Here is a 15,356-nt window from a genome sequence, read left to right on the forward strand (position 1 = left end):
ATGGTACAATTCTCCACCTCGCCTACCTGATTTTGATCAATTCATTTCTACTGTAAACAAGCTATTTAAAGTTATAGGAGGCTAGATAAAGACATGGCCTTAAAGGCATACCAATGCAAATTTCACACAGAAGTTTGATGATTCAGATACTAAGCGAGAAGTTTTTTTGTGGTCTAATGTAAAATATGGTCTCAGTGCAAAAATGCATTATGAGAAGATAAGTGTTTGAGATTTTACAGTTCAGTGAGTAATACAGAGGCACGTTATATTCTGCTATTTTAAATTCATCTGTATGTGTGTGGCATACAGATATATCTCTATACATACATACATACATACATACATACATACATACATGAGAATGAGATTTCCTGGTGAAAACCTGTTAATATAAAATTTAGAATTTCAATGGTGTAGAGAGGATGAAAAGTTGAAGATGCAGAGCCAAGTCACTCTGGGCCATCTCTAGCACCTGCAATAACCATTTACTGCCCTCACTATATGTGACCAAACAGTTTTAACACTATTAGCAAAGCCTTTGGGATGTATAAATGGACTCCTATTTTCTAACAACTAAAAGTCCAAGAGTGCCATCAGATAGCACCTGAGGCCCATAGCTGACATTTCCCCACTTTTCTGTGACCTGCCTATCTGATGTAAAATGTTCTGATTCATGATTTCTTTTTTTCTGTTACTTTCAAACTCCAGGAAACTGTTACCAGGTAAGAACATTGTATTTGGCTTAAGACATATTTATCTTCCTGGCCTCTTGTCACTCATATTTGGGTCCACTGTGTCTCTCTCTAATCCCTTCCAGAAGGGAGATATGTTTTTGCCTTGAAACAGTTATGAGACTTATAACACACACACACACACACACACACACACACACACACACACACACATACATATATATATATATAATGATGTAACATTATTTTGTCTTAATGATATCTGTTGGATATACTCTATCTCTTTCTATAATCTGAATTAACCCTATCAATATCCTCTATGAGCCTGTTTTCTTTTTAATTAAGTTCTTCAGGAAGTGCAATTTCATAGAGCCACTATGGAAATCAATATGCAGTTTGTCAGAAAATTGGTTATAGATCTACCTCAAGACCCTACTATAACTCTCCTGGGTATGTATCCAAAAGATGATTCTCCTAAGAGAAAGATACTTGTTCAAGTATGTTTAAAGTAGTTTCATCCACAACAATCGCATACTATGAATAAGATAGATATCCCTCAATTGAAGGATGGATAATGAAAAAATTCTAGTACATGTACATGATGGAGTATTACTCAACTCTTAGAAAAAATTACATTATGAAAATTACAGGCAAATAGATGGAAGTAAAAAAAATCATCTTGAATGAGATAACCCAGATTTTAAAAGACAAACATGACAGGTATACATTCCTAAGTAGACATTAGCTCTTAAGTAAAATATAATAATCCTACCATCCACAGATGCAGAGAGGCTAAGTAACAAGGAGGGATCCAGAGGAAATTCATGGATACTCCTGGGGAGGGGAAAAAGAACAGATTTTATAGGTTGTGCCTGGGCAGGAATGGGAACAGGAGGGATCAGATTCTGTTGGAGGGAGAATGGAGGGAGAGAATAATGGGAGAGATGATTAAAATTTGGGCGCCTTTGTGGGGCGATGTGAAAACCTAGTGCAATAGACTCTCCTAAGCATCTTCAATAGTGACCCTCACTAAGATTGTTAGTAATTCAGGATATGGAGACTGAACTGGCCAACTTCTTATAACCAAGCAGGTTTTCTAGCAGTGGGTTTGGGACACCAAATCAGCCACAAAACCTTTGACATACAATCTGGCCTGCCTCCAAGATTATTGGAGTCCTGGTGGTACAGAACTTGTGGGCCTGGCAACCAAAGACTAGTCAAATTTGAAGTCTTTGCCCTAAGAGGGAACTCCTGCCTTATACTGTCTAGATGTCCAGGAACGAGTTTCTGGACATCCCAGAACCCAGTATAGATTCAAAATAAAAGTGGGAAAAATTTCATAGAATGATTACTAATGATATTATATTATACCCATAGATATCTGCTTAGATAGACTCACACACTCAAAAACTAGGTGGATTCATCAGAACCCCATAGAAGTAGGAATTTGGGGGAAGGAATGCAGGAAACAGAACGATCATGACAACACAAGAACACAGGCCCCAGGGTCAAGTAATGAGGATCAATATGGGAATCACAGAGAATGAAATGGCAATCACAGGTCCTGTATGCTTCTGAGCTAGGTCCTCTGCATATATATTATGTTGTGTATCTGGGTATTGTTCCTTAACTATGGAAGTGGGAACTATTTCTCATCTACTGACTTGCCTTGTCCAGCCTTGGTATGAGGATTGTGCCCAGACTTATAACCTTTTATTTCATGTTTGTTTGGTATCCCTGGGAAGTTTTCTTGTTTTCTGAAGGGAAACAGAGGAAGAGTGAATCTGGAGAAAATAGAGATGGTGAGGGAGGACTGGGAAGAGTAGAGGGATGGGAAACTGTGTTTGAGATATAATATATAAAAGAATACAAGAAAAATGAAGGGTATTTGATATTGTAAGTGTAAATTGAACATGAAGTTCTATAGCTTCAGAATGGTTATTCCAACTGTATTACGGTTCATTGAAATGCAATTACTTTGTGTCTGGCTAATTTTATGCATATTGTTTACTTTAATTGCAAAGACTGTTTTTGTCACAACATTTCTAATGTTGAAAATTGAAAAAACTGAAATACACTCTACCTGAAAATGTCAAATGAGACTACTGGTAGGAATAAGTGGCTATTAGAATAGGGAATAGTGGAAAAAAATAGATTAGCAAAAGCAAAAATATTTTTGAAAATGTAAGGATGACAGGTAGTTCTTGTATGCACTTTATGATTTCTGCAGGGACATGGACACACACACACACACACACACACACGGGCGCACAAAGATGTAAGGGTAGAAGAGGAACCAGCTGGGAGAGCAGCAGGAATGGGGGATGAATAAGAAAGATTGAAGGTAAATACAGTATGAAATTGATAAAACAAAATAAAAGTTATAAAAACCCAAATAAAAATTAAAAGAACAGAAATTCCTTCTTCTTAAGTTTCTTGTGGTACTTAACTTTTGGGTGATCCCAAATATTCACATAAAATATTTGTTAGCTGTTTACAACTGGTTCATAGCTCAAAATAATGCATCTTGCAAAATGCAGACTTCTATTAAACTTTGGCCATATGTGTTATCATTACAATTGATTGCTGTTGATCAGTACCTGGGTGTTTAGATGAAGTCTTGTACCTGATCACCGTGGCCATCAGCTCACTTGAATATAGAACATTACTGTTATAAATCATAGCAGAACTTCCTCCTGCCAGTGTTATCAAAACCACAAGCAGAGTCTGCATTTCTGTAGAGAGGAAGATCAGACACAATAGTTACACTGATGTGAAGGAAACGATTTTTTATTTCCTTTTTTTTCTTCTTTTTTCCCCCAATTTTATTATTATTTTTTTGAGATTTAAAAAAATTAGGTATTTATTTCATTTACATTTCCAATGCTATCCCAAAAGCCCCCCATACCCTCCTACACCCACTCCCCCACCCACCCACTACCACTTCTTGGCCCTGGTGTTCCCCTGTACATATAGAGTTTGCACGACCAATGGGCCCCTCTTTCCACTGACGGCCAACTAGGCCATCTTCTGATACATGGGCAGCTAGAGACACGCGCTCCAGGGGGTACTGTTTAGTTCATATTGTTGTTCCACCTATAGGTTTGTATATACCCCCAGCTCCTTGGGTACTTTCTCTAGCTCCTCCACTGGGGGCCCTGTGATCCATCTAAAAGCTGACTGTGAGCATCCACTTCTGTGTTTGCTAGGCCCCAGCATAGCCTCACACGAGACAGCTATATCAGTGTCCTTTCAGCAAAATCTTGCTAGTGTATGGAGCCTGATTATGGAATGGATCCCCAGGTATGACAGTCTCTAGTTGGTCCATCCTTTCGTCTCAGCTCCAAACTTTGTCTCTGTAACTCCTTCCATGGGTGTCCTGTTCCCAATCTAAGAAGGGGCAAAGTATCCACACTTTGGTCTTCTTTCTTCTTGAGTTTCATGTGTTTATCAAATTGTATCTTATATCTTGGGTGTTCTAAGTTTCTGGACTAATAACCACTAATCAGTGAGCACAAATCATGTGAGTTCTTTTGTGATTGGGTTACCTCACTCAGGATGATGCCCTCCAGGTCTATCTATTTACCTAGGAATTTCATAAATTCATTCTTTTTAATAGCTGAGTAGTACTCCATTGTGTAAATGTACCACATTTTCTGTATCCATTCCTCTGTTGAGGGGCATCTGGGTTCTTTCCAGCTTCTGGATATTATAAATAAGACTGCTATAAACATAGTGGATCTTGTGTCTTTCTTACTAGTTGGAACATCTTCTGGATATATGCCCAGGAGTGGTATCGCGGGATCCTCTGGTAGCACTATGTCCAATTTTCTGTGGAACCGCCAGATGGTTTCCAGAATGGTTGTACAAGCTTGCAATCCCACCAACAATGGAGGAGTGTTCCTTTTTCTCGACATCCACGCCAGCATCTGCTGTCACCTGAATTTTTGATCTTAGACATTCTGACTGGTGTGAGGTGGAATCTCAGGGTTGTTTTGATTTGCATTTCCTGATGATTAAGGATGCTGAACATTTTTTCAGGTGCTTCTCTGCCATTCAGTATTCCTCAGGTGAGAATTCTTTGTTTAGCTCTGAGCCCCATTTTTTCTTTTCTTTTTTTTTAATTAGGTATTTTCCTCATTTACATTTTCAATGCTATTCCAAAAGTCCCCCATACCCTATCCCCCCATTCCCCTACCAACCCACTCCCACTTTTTGGCCCTGGCATTTTCCTGTACTGGGGCATATAAAGTTTGCATGTCCAAAGGACCTCTCTTTCCACTGATGGCCGACTAGGCCATCTTTTGATACATATGCAGCTAGAGTCAAAAGATCCAGGGTACTGGTTAGTTCATAATGTGGTTCCACCTATAGGATTGCAGATCCCTTTAGCTCCTTGGGTATTTTCTCTAGCTCTTCCATTGGGGGCCCTGTGATCCATCCAATAGCTGAATGTGAGCATCCACTTCGGTGTTTGCTAGGCCCCGTTGAGCCCCATTTTTAATGGGGTTATTTGATTTTCTGGAGTCCACCTGCTTGAGTTCTTCATATATATATATATTGGATATTAGTCCCCTATCTGATTTAGGATAGGTAAAGATCCTTTCCCAATCTGTTGGTGGCCTTTTTGTCTTATTGACAGTGTCTTTTGCCTTACAGAAGATTTTGAAAATCTATGAGGTCCCGTTTGTTGATTCTCGATCTTACAGCACAAGTCATTGCTGTTCTATTCAGGAATTTTTCCCCTGTGCCCATATCTTCAAGGCTTTTCCCCACTTTCTCCTCTATAAGTTTCAGTGTCTCTGATTTTATGTGGAGTTCCTTAATCCACTTAGATTTGACCTTAGTACAAGGAGATAGGAATGGATCAATTCTCATTCTTCTACATGATAACCACCAGTTGTGCCAGCACCATTTGTTGAAAATGCTGTCTTTTTTTCCACTGGATGGTTTTAGCTCCCTTGTCAAAGATCAAGTGACCATAGGTGTGTGGGTTCATTTCTGGGTCTTCAATTCTATTCCATTGGTCTACTTGTCTGTCGCTATACCAGTACTATGCAGTTTTTATCACAATTGCTCTGTAGTACAGATGTAGGTTAAGCCTTGTGACTCCACCAGAGGTCCTTTTACTCTTGAGAAGAGTTTTTGCTATTCTAGGTTTTTTGTTATTCCAGATGAATTTGCAGATTGCCTTTTCTAATTCGTTGAAGAATTGAGTTGGAATTTTGATGGGGATTGCATTGAATCTGTAGATTGCTTTTGAGAAGATAGCCATTTTTACTATATTGATCCTGCCAATCCATGAGTATGGGAGATCTTTCCATCTTCTGAGATCTTCTTTAATTTCTTTCTTTAGAGACTTGAAGTTCTTATCATACAGATCTTTTACTTCCTTAGTCAGAGTCATGCCAAGGTATTTTATATTACTTGTAACTATTGAGAAGCATGCTGTTTCCCTAATTTCTTTCTCAGCTTGTTTATCCTTTGTGTAGAGAAAGGCCATTGTCTTGCTTGAGTTAATTTTATATCCACCTACTTCATTGAAGCTGTTTATCAGGTTTAGGAGTTCTCTGGTGGGATTTTTAGGGTCAGTTATATATTTTATCATATCATCTGCAAAAAGTAATATTTTGTCTTATTCCTTTCCAATTTGTATCCCCTTGATCTCCTTTTGTTTTTGAATTGCTCTGGCTAGGACTTCAAGTACAATGCTGAATAGGTAGGGAGAAAGTGGACAGCCTTGTCTAGTCCCTGATTTTAGTGGGATTGCTTCCAGCTTGTCACCCTTTACTTCGATGTTGGTTACTGGTTTGCTGTAGATTGCTTTTATCATGTTTAGGTATGGGCCTTGAATTCCTGATCTTTCCAAGTCTTTTATAATGAATGGGTGTTGGCTTTTGTCAAATGCTTTCTCAGCATCTAACGAGATGATCATGTGGTTTTTGTCTTTGAGTTTGTTTATATAGTGGATTTCGTTGATGGATTTTCGTATATTAAACCATCCCTGCATCCCTGGAATGAAACCAACTTGGTGAAGATGGATGATTGTTTTGATATATTCTTGGATTCTGTTAGCGAGAATTTTATTGAGTATTTTTGCATCGATATTCATAAGGGAAATTGGTCTGAAGTTCTCTATCTTTGTTGGGTCTTTGTATGGTTTAGGTATCAGAGTAATTGTACATTCATAGAATGAGTTGGGTAGTGTACCTTCTGCTTCTATTTTCTGGAATATTTTGTGAAGAACTGGAATTAGATCTTCTTTGAATATATGATAGAACTCTGCACTAAACCAATCTGGTCCTGGGATTTTTTTTTTTTGTTTGGGAGACAATGACTGCTTCTATTTCTTTCTTTTTTCTTTCTTTCTTTCTTTCTCTTTTTTTTGTGTGTGTTTTTGCCTAGTTTGTAAGCAAGTAGACACAGAGTAAAGTAAGAGAAGGGAGAGGCAGCTAGTTTCTTTAGCTCACTGAGTGCTTGCTTCCTTTCCTAGCTATGCTCCTCAGGGACATTGTCTGCTAGAAAACACCCCCCTCTATTCCTTCTGGTGCAGATAAATGTGGCCATTATCTGAAATAAAAATGATGTTGTAAGTTGTCTCTAAGGCTAAAGTTCAGGTAATTTTACTAGCAAAATGGGTTTGCAGTCAGTGTACCAGTTCATATGACATGGCAAAGATAGCTTAATTAATCACAAGGAGGTCAACACCCCTCCATTTCTAGAGAGTTGTCACTGGGAGCAAATTCTGAGCTCTACTTACATCTAATGTAACTACTACCAATGGAGTGTGAACTTTAGTGATTTTTTTATTTTATTTTATTATTTTTTATTATTTTTTTTCCATTTTTATTAGGTATTTAGCTCATTTACATTTCCAATGCTATACCAAAAGTCCCCCATACCCACCCACCCCCACTCCTCTACCCACCCACTCCCCATTTTTGGCCCTGGTGTTGCCCTGTACTGGGGCATATAAAGTTTGCAAGTCCAATGGGACTCTCTTTCCAGTGATGGCCGACTAGGCCATCTTTTGATACATATGCAGCTAGAGTCAAGAGCTCCGGGGTACTGGTTAGTTCATAATGCTGTTCCACCTATAGGGTTGCAGATCCCTTTAGCTCCTTGGCTACTTTCCCTAGCTCCTCCATTGGGAGCCCTGTGATCCATCCATTAGCTGACTGTGAGCATCCACTTCTGTGTTTGCTAGGTAGGCCCGGCATAGTCTCACAAGAGACAGCTACATCTGGGTCCTTTCAATAAAATCTTGCTAGTGTATGCAATGGTGTCAGCGTTTGGATGCTGATTATGGGGTGGATCCCTGGATATGGCAGTCTCTACTTGGTCCATCCTTTCATCTCAGCTCCAAACTTAGTCTCTGTAACTCCTTCCATGGGTGTTTTGTTCCCAATTCTAAGGAGGGGCATAGTGTCCACACTTCAGTCTTCATTCTTCTTGAGTTTCATGTGTTTATCAAATTGTATGTTATATCTTGGGTATCCTAGGTTTGGGGCTAATATCCACTTATCAGTGAGTACATATTGTGTGAGTTCCTTTGTGAATGTGTTACCTCACTCAGGATGATGCCCTCCAGGTCCATCCATTTGGCTAGGAATTTCATAAATTCATTCTTTTTAATAGCTGAGTAGTACTCCATTGTGTAGATGTACCACATTTTCTGTATCCATTCCTCTGTTGAGGGGCATCTGGGTTCTTTCCAGCTTCTGGCTATTATAAATGAGGCTTCTATGAACATAGTGGAACATGTGTCATTCTTACCAGTTTGGCATCTTCTGGATATATGCCCAGGAGAGGTATTGCTGGATCCTCCGGTAGTACTATGTCCAATTTTCTGAGGAACCGCCAGACTGATTTGCAGAGTGGTTGTACAAGCCTGCAATCCCACCAGCAATGGAGGAGTGTTCCTCTTTCTCCACATCCACGCCAGCATCTGCTGTCACCTGAATTTTTGATCTTAGCCATTCTGACTGGTGTGAGGTGGAATCTCAGGGTTGTTTTGATTTGCATTTCCCTGATGATTAAGGATGTTGAACATTTTTTCAGGTGCTTCTCTGCCATTCGGTATTCCTCAGGTGAGAATTCTTTGTTCAGTTCTGAGCCCCATTTTTTAATGGGGTTATTTGATTTTCTGAAGTCCGCCTTCTTGAGTTCTTTATATATGTTGGATATTAGTCCTCTATCTGATTTAGGATAGGTAAAGATCCTTTCCTAATCTGTTGGTGGTCTTTTTGTCTTACTGACGGTGTCTTTTGCCTTGCAGAAACTTTGTATTTCATTAGGTCCCATTTGTCAATTCTCGATCTTACAGTACAAGCCATTGCTGTTCTGTTCAGGAATTTTTCCCCTGTGCCCATATCTTCAAGGCTTTTCCCCACTTTCTCCTCTATAAGTTTCAGTGTCTCTGGTTTTATGTGAAGTTCCTTGATCCACTTAGATTTGACCTTAGTACAAGGAGATAAGTATGGATCGATTCGCATTCTTCTACACGATAACAACCAGTTGTTCCAGCACCAATTGTTGAAAATGCTGTGTTTCTTCCACTGGATGGTTTTAGCTCCCATGTCGAAGATCAAGTGACCATAGTGTGTGGGTTCATTTCTGGGTCTTCAATTCTATTCCATGGTCTACTTGTCTGTCTCTATACCAGTACCATGCAGTTTTTATCACAATTGCTCTGTAGTAAAGCTTTAGGTCAGGCATGGTGATTCCACCAGAGGTTCTTTTATCCTTGAGAAGAGTTTTTGCTATCCTAGGTTTTTTGTTATTCCAGATGAATTTGCAAATTGCTCCTTCTAATTCGTTGAAGAATTGAGTTGGAATTTTGATGGGGATTGCATTGAATCTGTAGATTGCTTTTGGCAAGATAGCCATTTTTACAATGTTGATCCTGCCAATCCATGAGCATGGGAGATCTTTCCATCTTCTGAGATCTTCTTTAATTTCTTTCTTCAGGGACTTGAAGTTTTTATCATACAGATCTTTCACTTCCTTAGTTAGAGTCACGCCAAGATATTTTATATTATTTGTGACTATTGAGAAGGATGTTGTTTCCCTAATTTCTTTCTCAGCCTGTTTATTCTTTGTATAGAGAAAGGCCATTGACTTGTTTGAGTTTAGTTTATATCCAGCTACTTCACCGAAGCTGTTTATCAGGTTTAGGAGTTCTCTGGTAGAATTTTTAGGGTCACTTATATATACTATCATATCATCTGCAAAAAAGTGATACTTTGACTTCCTCTTTTCCAATTTGTATCCCCTTGATCTCCTTTTGTTGTCGAATTGCTCTGGCTAATACTTCAAGTACTATGTTGAAAAGGTAGGGAGAAAGTGGGAAGCCTTGTCTAGTCCCTGATTTTAGTGGGATTGCTTCCAGCTTCTCTCCATTTACTTTGATGTTGGCTACTGGATTGCTGTAGATTGCTTTTATCATGTTTAGGTATGGGCCTTGAATTCCTGATCTTTCCAAATCTTTTATCATGAATGGGTGTTGGATCTTGTCAAATGCTTTTTCTGCATCTAACGAGATGATCATGTGGTTTTTGTCTTTGAGTTTGTTTATATAATGAATTACATTGATGGATTTTCGTATATTAAACCATCCCTGCATCCCTGGAATAAAACCTACTTGGTCAGGATGGATGATTGCTTTAATATGTTTTTGGATTCGGTTAGCGAGAATTTTGTTGAGGATTTTTGCATCGATATTCATAAGAGAAATTGGTCTGAAGTTCTCTATCTTTGTTGGGTATTTGTGTGGTTTAGGTATCAGAGTAATAGTGGCTTCATAAAATGAGTTGGATTGAGTACCTTCTACTTCAATTTTGTGGCATAGTTTGTGCAGAACTGGAATTAGATCTTCTTTGAAGGTCTGATAGTACTCTGTACTAAACCCGTCTGGTCCTGGGCTTTTTTTGGCTGGGAGATTATTAATAACTGCTTCTATTTCTTTAGGTGATATGGGACTGTTTAGATGGTCAACTTGATCCTGATTCAACTTTGGTACCTGATATCTGTCCAGAATTGTGTCCATTTCGTCCAGGTTTTCCAGTTTTGTTGAGTATAGCCTTTTGTAGAAGGATCTGATGGTGTTTTGGATTTCTTCAGGATCTGTTGTTATGTCTCCCTTTTCATTTCTGATTTTGTTGATTAGGATTTTGTCCCTTTGCCCTCTAGTGAGTATAGCTAAGGGTTTATCTATCTTGTTGATTTTCTCAAAAACCAACTCCTTGTTTGGTTAATTCTTTGAATAGTTCTTCTTGTTTCTACTTGGCTGATTTCACCCCTGAGTTTGATTATTTCCTGCCGTCTACTCCTCTTGGGTGAATTTGCTTCCTTTTTTTCTAGAGCTTTTAGATGTGTTGTCAAGCTGCTAGTATGTGCTCTCTCCCGTTTCTTCTTGGAGGCACTCAGAGCTATGAGTTTCCCTCTTAGAAATGCTTTCATTTTGTCCCATAAGTTTGGGTACGTTGTGGCTTCATTTTCATCAAACTCTAAAAAGTCTTTAATTTTTTCTTTATTCCTTCCTTGACCAAGGTATCATTGAGAAGAGTGTTGTTCAGTTTCCACGTGAATGTTGGCTTTCCATTATTTATGTTGTTATTGAAGATCAGTCTTAGGCCATGGTGGTCTGATAGGATACATGGGACAATTTCAATATTTTTGTATCTGTTGAGGCCTGTTTTGTGACCAATTATATGGTCAATTTTAGAGAAGTTCCCGTGAGGTGCTGAGAAGAAGGTATATCCTTTTGTTTTAGGATAAAATGTTCTGTAGATATCTGTCAGGTCCATTTGTTTCATAACTTCTGTTAGTTTCACTGTGTCCCTGTTTAGTTCCTGTTTCCACGATCTGTCCATTGATGATAGTGGTGTGTTGAAGTCTCCCACTATTATTGTGTGAGGTGCAACGTGTGCTTTGAGCTTTACTAAGGTGTCTTTAATGAATGTGGCTGCCCTTGCATTTGGAGCGTAGATATTCAGAATTGTGAGTTCCTCTTGGAGGATTTTACCTTTGATGAGTATGAAGTGTCCCTCCTTGTCTTTTTTGATAACTTTGGGTTGTAAGTCGATTTTATCCGATATTAAAATGGCTACTCCAGCTTGTTTCTTCAGACCATTTGCTTGGAAAATTGTTTTCCAGCCTTTCACTCTGAGGTAGTGTCTGTCTTTTTCCCTGAGATGGGTTTCCTGTAAGCAGCAGATTGTTGGGTCCTGTTTGTGTAGCCAGTCTGTTAGTCTATGTCTTTTTATAGGGGAATTGAGTCCATTGATATTAAGAGATATTAAGGAAAAGTAATTGTTGCTTCCTGTTATTTTTGTTGTTAAAGTTGGCTTTCTGTTCTTGTGGCTGTCTTTTTTTAGTTTTGTTGAGGGATTATCTTCTTGTTTTTTCTAGGGCGTGGTTCCCGTCCTTGTATTGGTTTTTTTCTGTTATTATCCTTTGAAGGGCTGGATTCGTGGAGAGATAATGGGTGAATTTAGTTTTGTCATGGAGTACTTTGGTTTCTCCATCTATGGTAATTGAGAGTTTGGCTGGGTATAGTAGTCTGAGCTGGCATTTGTGTTCTCTTAGTGTCTGTATAACATCTGTCCAGGCTCTTCTGGCTTTCATAGTCTCTGGTGAAAAATCTGGTGTAATTCTGATAGGCTTGCCTTTACATGTTACTTGACCTTTTTCCCTTACTGCTTTTAGTATTCTATCTTTATTTAGTGCATTTGATGTTCTGATTATTAAGTGTCAGGAATAATTTCTTTTCTGGTCCAGTCTATTTGGAGTTCTGTAGGCTTCTTGTATGTTCATGGGCATCTCTTTCTTTAGATTTGGGAAGTTTTCTTCAATAATTTTGTTGAAGATGTTTGCTGGTCCTTTGAGTTGAAAATCTTCATTCTCATCCACTCCTATTATGCGTAGGTTTGGTCTTCTCATTGTGTCCTTGATTTCCTGAATGTTTTGAGTTATGATCTTTTTGCATTTTCCTTTTTCTTTGATTGTTGTGCCGATGTTCTCTATGGAATCTTCTGCACCTGAGATTCTCTCTTCCATCTCTTGTATTCTGTTGCTGATGCTGGCATCTATGGTTCCAGATTTCTTTCCTAGGGTTTCTATCTCCAGCGTTGCCTCACTTTGGGTTTTCTTTATTGTGTCTACTTCCATTTTTAGGTCTAGTATGGTTTTGTTCATTTCTATCACCTGTTTGGATGTGTTTTCCTGTTTTTCTATAAGGACTTCTACCTGTTTGGTTGTGTTTTCCTGTTTTTCTTTAAGGACTTGTAACTCTTTAGCAGTGTTCTCCTGTATTTCTTTAAGTGAGTTATAAATTCCTTTTTTATGTCCTCTACCATCATCATGAGAAATGCTTTTAAATCCACGTCTACCTTTTCAGGTGTGTTAGGATGTCCTGGACTGGGCAAAGTGGGAGTGCTGGGTTCTGATGATGGTGAGTGGTCTTGGTTCCTGTTAGTAGGATTCTTACGTTTACCTTTCGCCATCTGACAATCTCTGGAGTTAGTTGTTATAGTTGTCTTTGTTTAGAGATTGTTCCTCTGTTGATTTTGTTACCCTCTATCAGCAGACGTGGGAGACTAGCTCTCTCCTTTGAGTTTCAGTGGTCAGAGCAGTCTCTGCAGGCAAGCTCTCCTCTTTCAGGGAAGGTGCACAGTTATCTGGTGTTTGGACCTCCTCCTGGCTGAAGTTGAAGGCCCAAAACAGGATCTTTCCCAGAAGCTGTGTTGCTTTGGCCAGGAAGGTGGCTGGTTGTCCGGAGCCGAAGATGGTGCCGCCTCAGAAGCTCTCTGCCTCTCGCCAGGAATGTGGCCGGTTGTCTGGAGTCGAAGATGGCGCCGCCTCAGAAGCTCTCTGGCTCTCGCCTGTCCCAGAAACGGCTGGCCTCTGTATTCTACACCGTCACCTGTGCAGCCTACCCTCTGCGGAGTCCTGTAGCCAAGGATACTCCCGCCGCCAGGGCCTGAGGCACAAACTTCTCTGGCCGGGCGGTCCCATGTGCACTCACCAGGAAGGTGGCCGGTTGTCAGGAGGGTGGCCGGTTGTCTCTGCTTCTATTTCTTTAGGGGATATAGGATTGTTTAGATAATTAACCTGATTCTGATTTAACTTTGGTACCTGATATCCGTCTAGAAATTTGTCCATTTCATCCAGGTTCTCCAGCTTTGTTGAGTATAGCCTTTTGTAGAAGGATCTGATGGTGTTTTGGATTTCTTCAGGATCTGTTGTTATGTCTCCCTTTTCATTTCTGATTTTGTTAATTAGGATTTTGTCCCTGTGCCCTTTAGTGAGTCTAGCTAAGGGTTTATCTATCTTGTTGATTTTCTCAAAGAACCAACTCCTCGTTTGGTTAATTCTTTGAATAGTTCTTCTTGTTTCCACTTGGTTGATTTCACCCCTCAGTTTGATTATTTCCTGCCATCTACTCCTCTTGGGAGAATTTGCTTCCTTTTGTTCTAGAGCTTTTAGGTGTGTTGTCAAGCTGCTAGTATGTGCTCTCTCTAGTTTCTTTTTCAAGACACTCAGAGCTATGAGTTTTCCTCTGAGAAATGCTTTCATTGTGTCCCATAAGTTTGGGTATGTTGTGGCTTCACTTTCATTAAACTGTAGAAAGTCTTTAATTTCTTTCTTTATTCCTTCCTTGACCAAGGAATCATTTAGAAGAGCGTTTTTCAGTTTCCACATGAGTGTTGGCTATATATTATTTATGTTTTTATTGAAGATCAGCCTGAGTCCATGGTGATCTGATAGGATGCATGGGACAATTTCAATATTTTTGTATCTGTTGAGGCCTGTTTTGTGATCAATTATATGGTCAGTTTTGGAGAAGGTACCATGAGGTGCTGAGAAGAAGGTATATCCTTTTGTTTTAGGGTAAAATGTTCTGTAGATATCTGTAAGATCTCTTTGTTTCATAACTTCTGTTAGTTTCACTGTGTCCCTGTTTAGTTTCTGTTTCCATGATCTGTCTGCTGATGAATGTGGTGTATTAAAGTCTCCCACTATTATTGTGTGAGGTGCAATATGTGCTTTGAGCTTTACTAAAGTTTCTTTAATATACGTGGCTGCCCATCCATTTGGAGCATAGATATTCAGAATTGAGAGTTCCTCTTGGAAGATTTTACCTTTGATGAGTATGAAGTGCCACTACTTGTCTTTTTTGATGGCTTGGAGTTGGAAGTCAATTTTATTAGATATTAGAATGGCTACTCCAGGTTGTTTATTTAGACCATTTGCTTGGAAAATTGTTTTCCAGCCTTTCATTCTGAGGTAGTGTCTGTCTTTTTCCCTGAGACGGGTTTCCTGTAAGTAGGAGAATGTTGTGTCTTTTGTGTAGCCAGTCTGTTAGTCTATGTGTTTTTATTGGGGAGTTGAGTCCATTGATATTAAGAGATATTAAGGAAAAGTAATTGTTGCTTCCTATTATTTTTGTTTTTAGAGTTATCATTCTGTTCTTGTTGCTGTCTTCTTTTAGGTTTGTTGAAGGATTACTTTCTTGATTTTTCTAGGACGTGGTTTCTGTCCTTGTATTGTTTTTTTCTGTTATTATACTTTGAAGGGCTGGATTCTTGGGAAGATATGTGTGAATTTGGTTTTGTCATGGAATACATTGGTTTCTCAATCTATGGTAATTGAAAGTTTGGC

At 39.1% G+C, this 15,356-nt stretch overlaps 1 pseudogene; it reads right to left on the minus strand.

The window, feature by feature from the left end:
• The window catches only part of Gm7096 (predicted gene 7096), a 42,573-nt pseudogene continuing 30,534 nt past the window's right edge, over nt 3,318-15,356 (minus strand).

Source organism: Mus musculus, chromosome 19, assembly GCF_000001635.26.
Source record: "Mus musculus strain C57BL/6J chromosome 19, GRCm38.p6 C57BL/6J".
Lineage (NCBI taxonomy): Eukaryota > Metazoa > Chordata > Mammalia > Rodentia > Muridae > Mus > Mus musculus.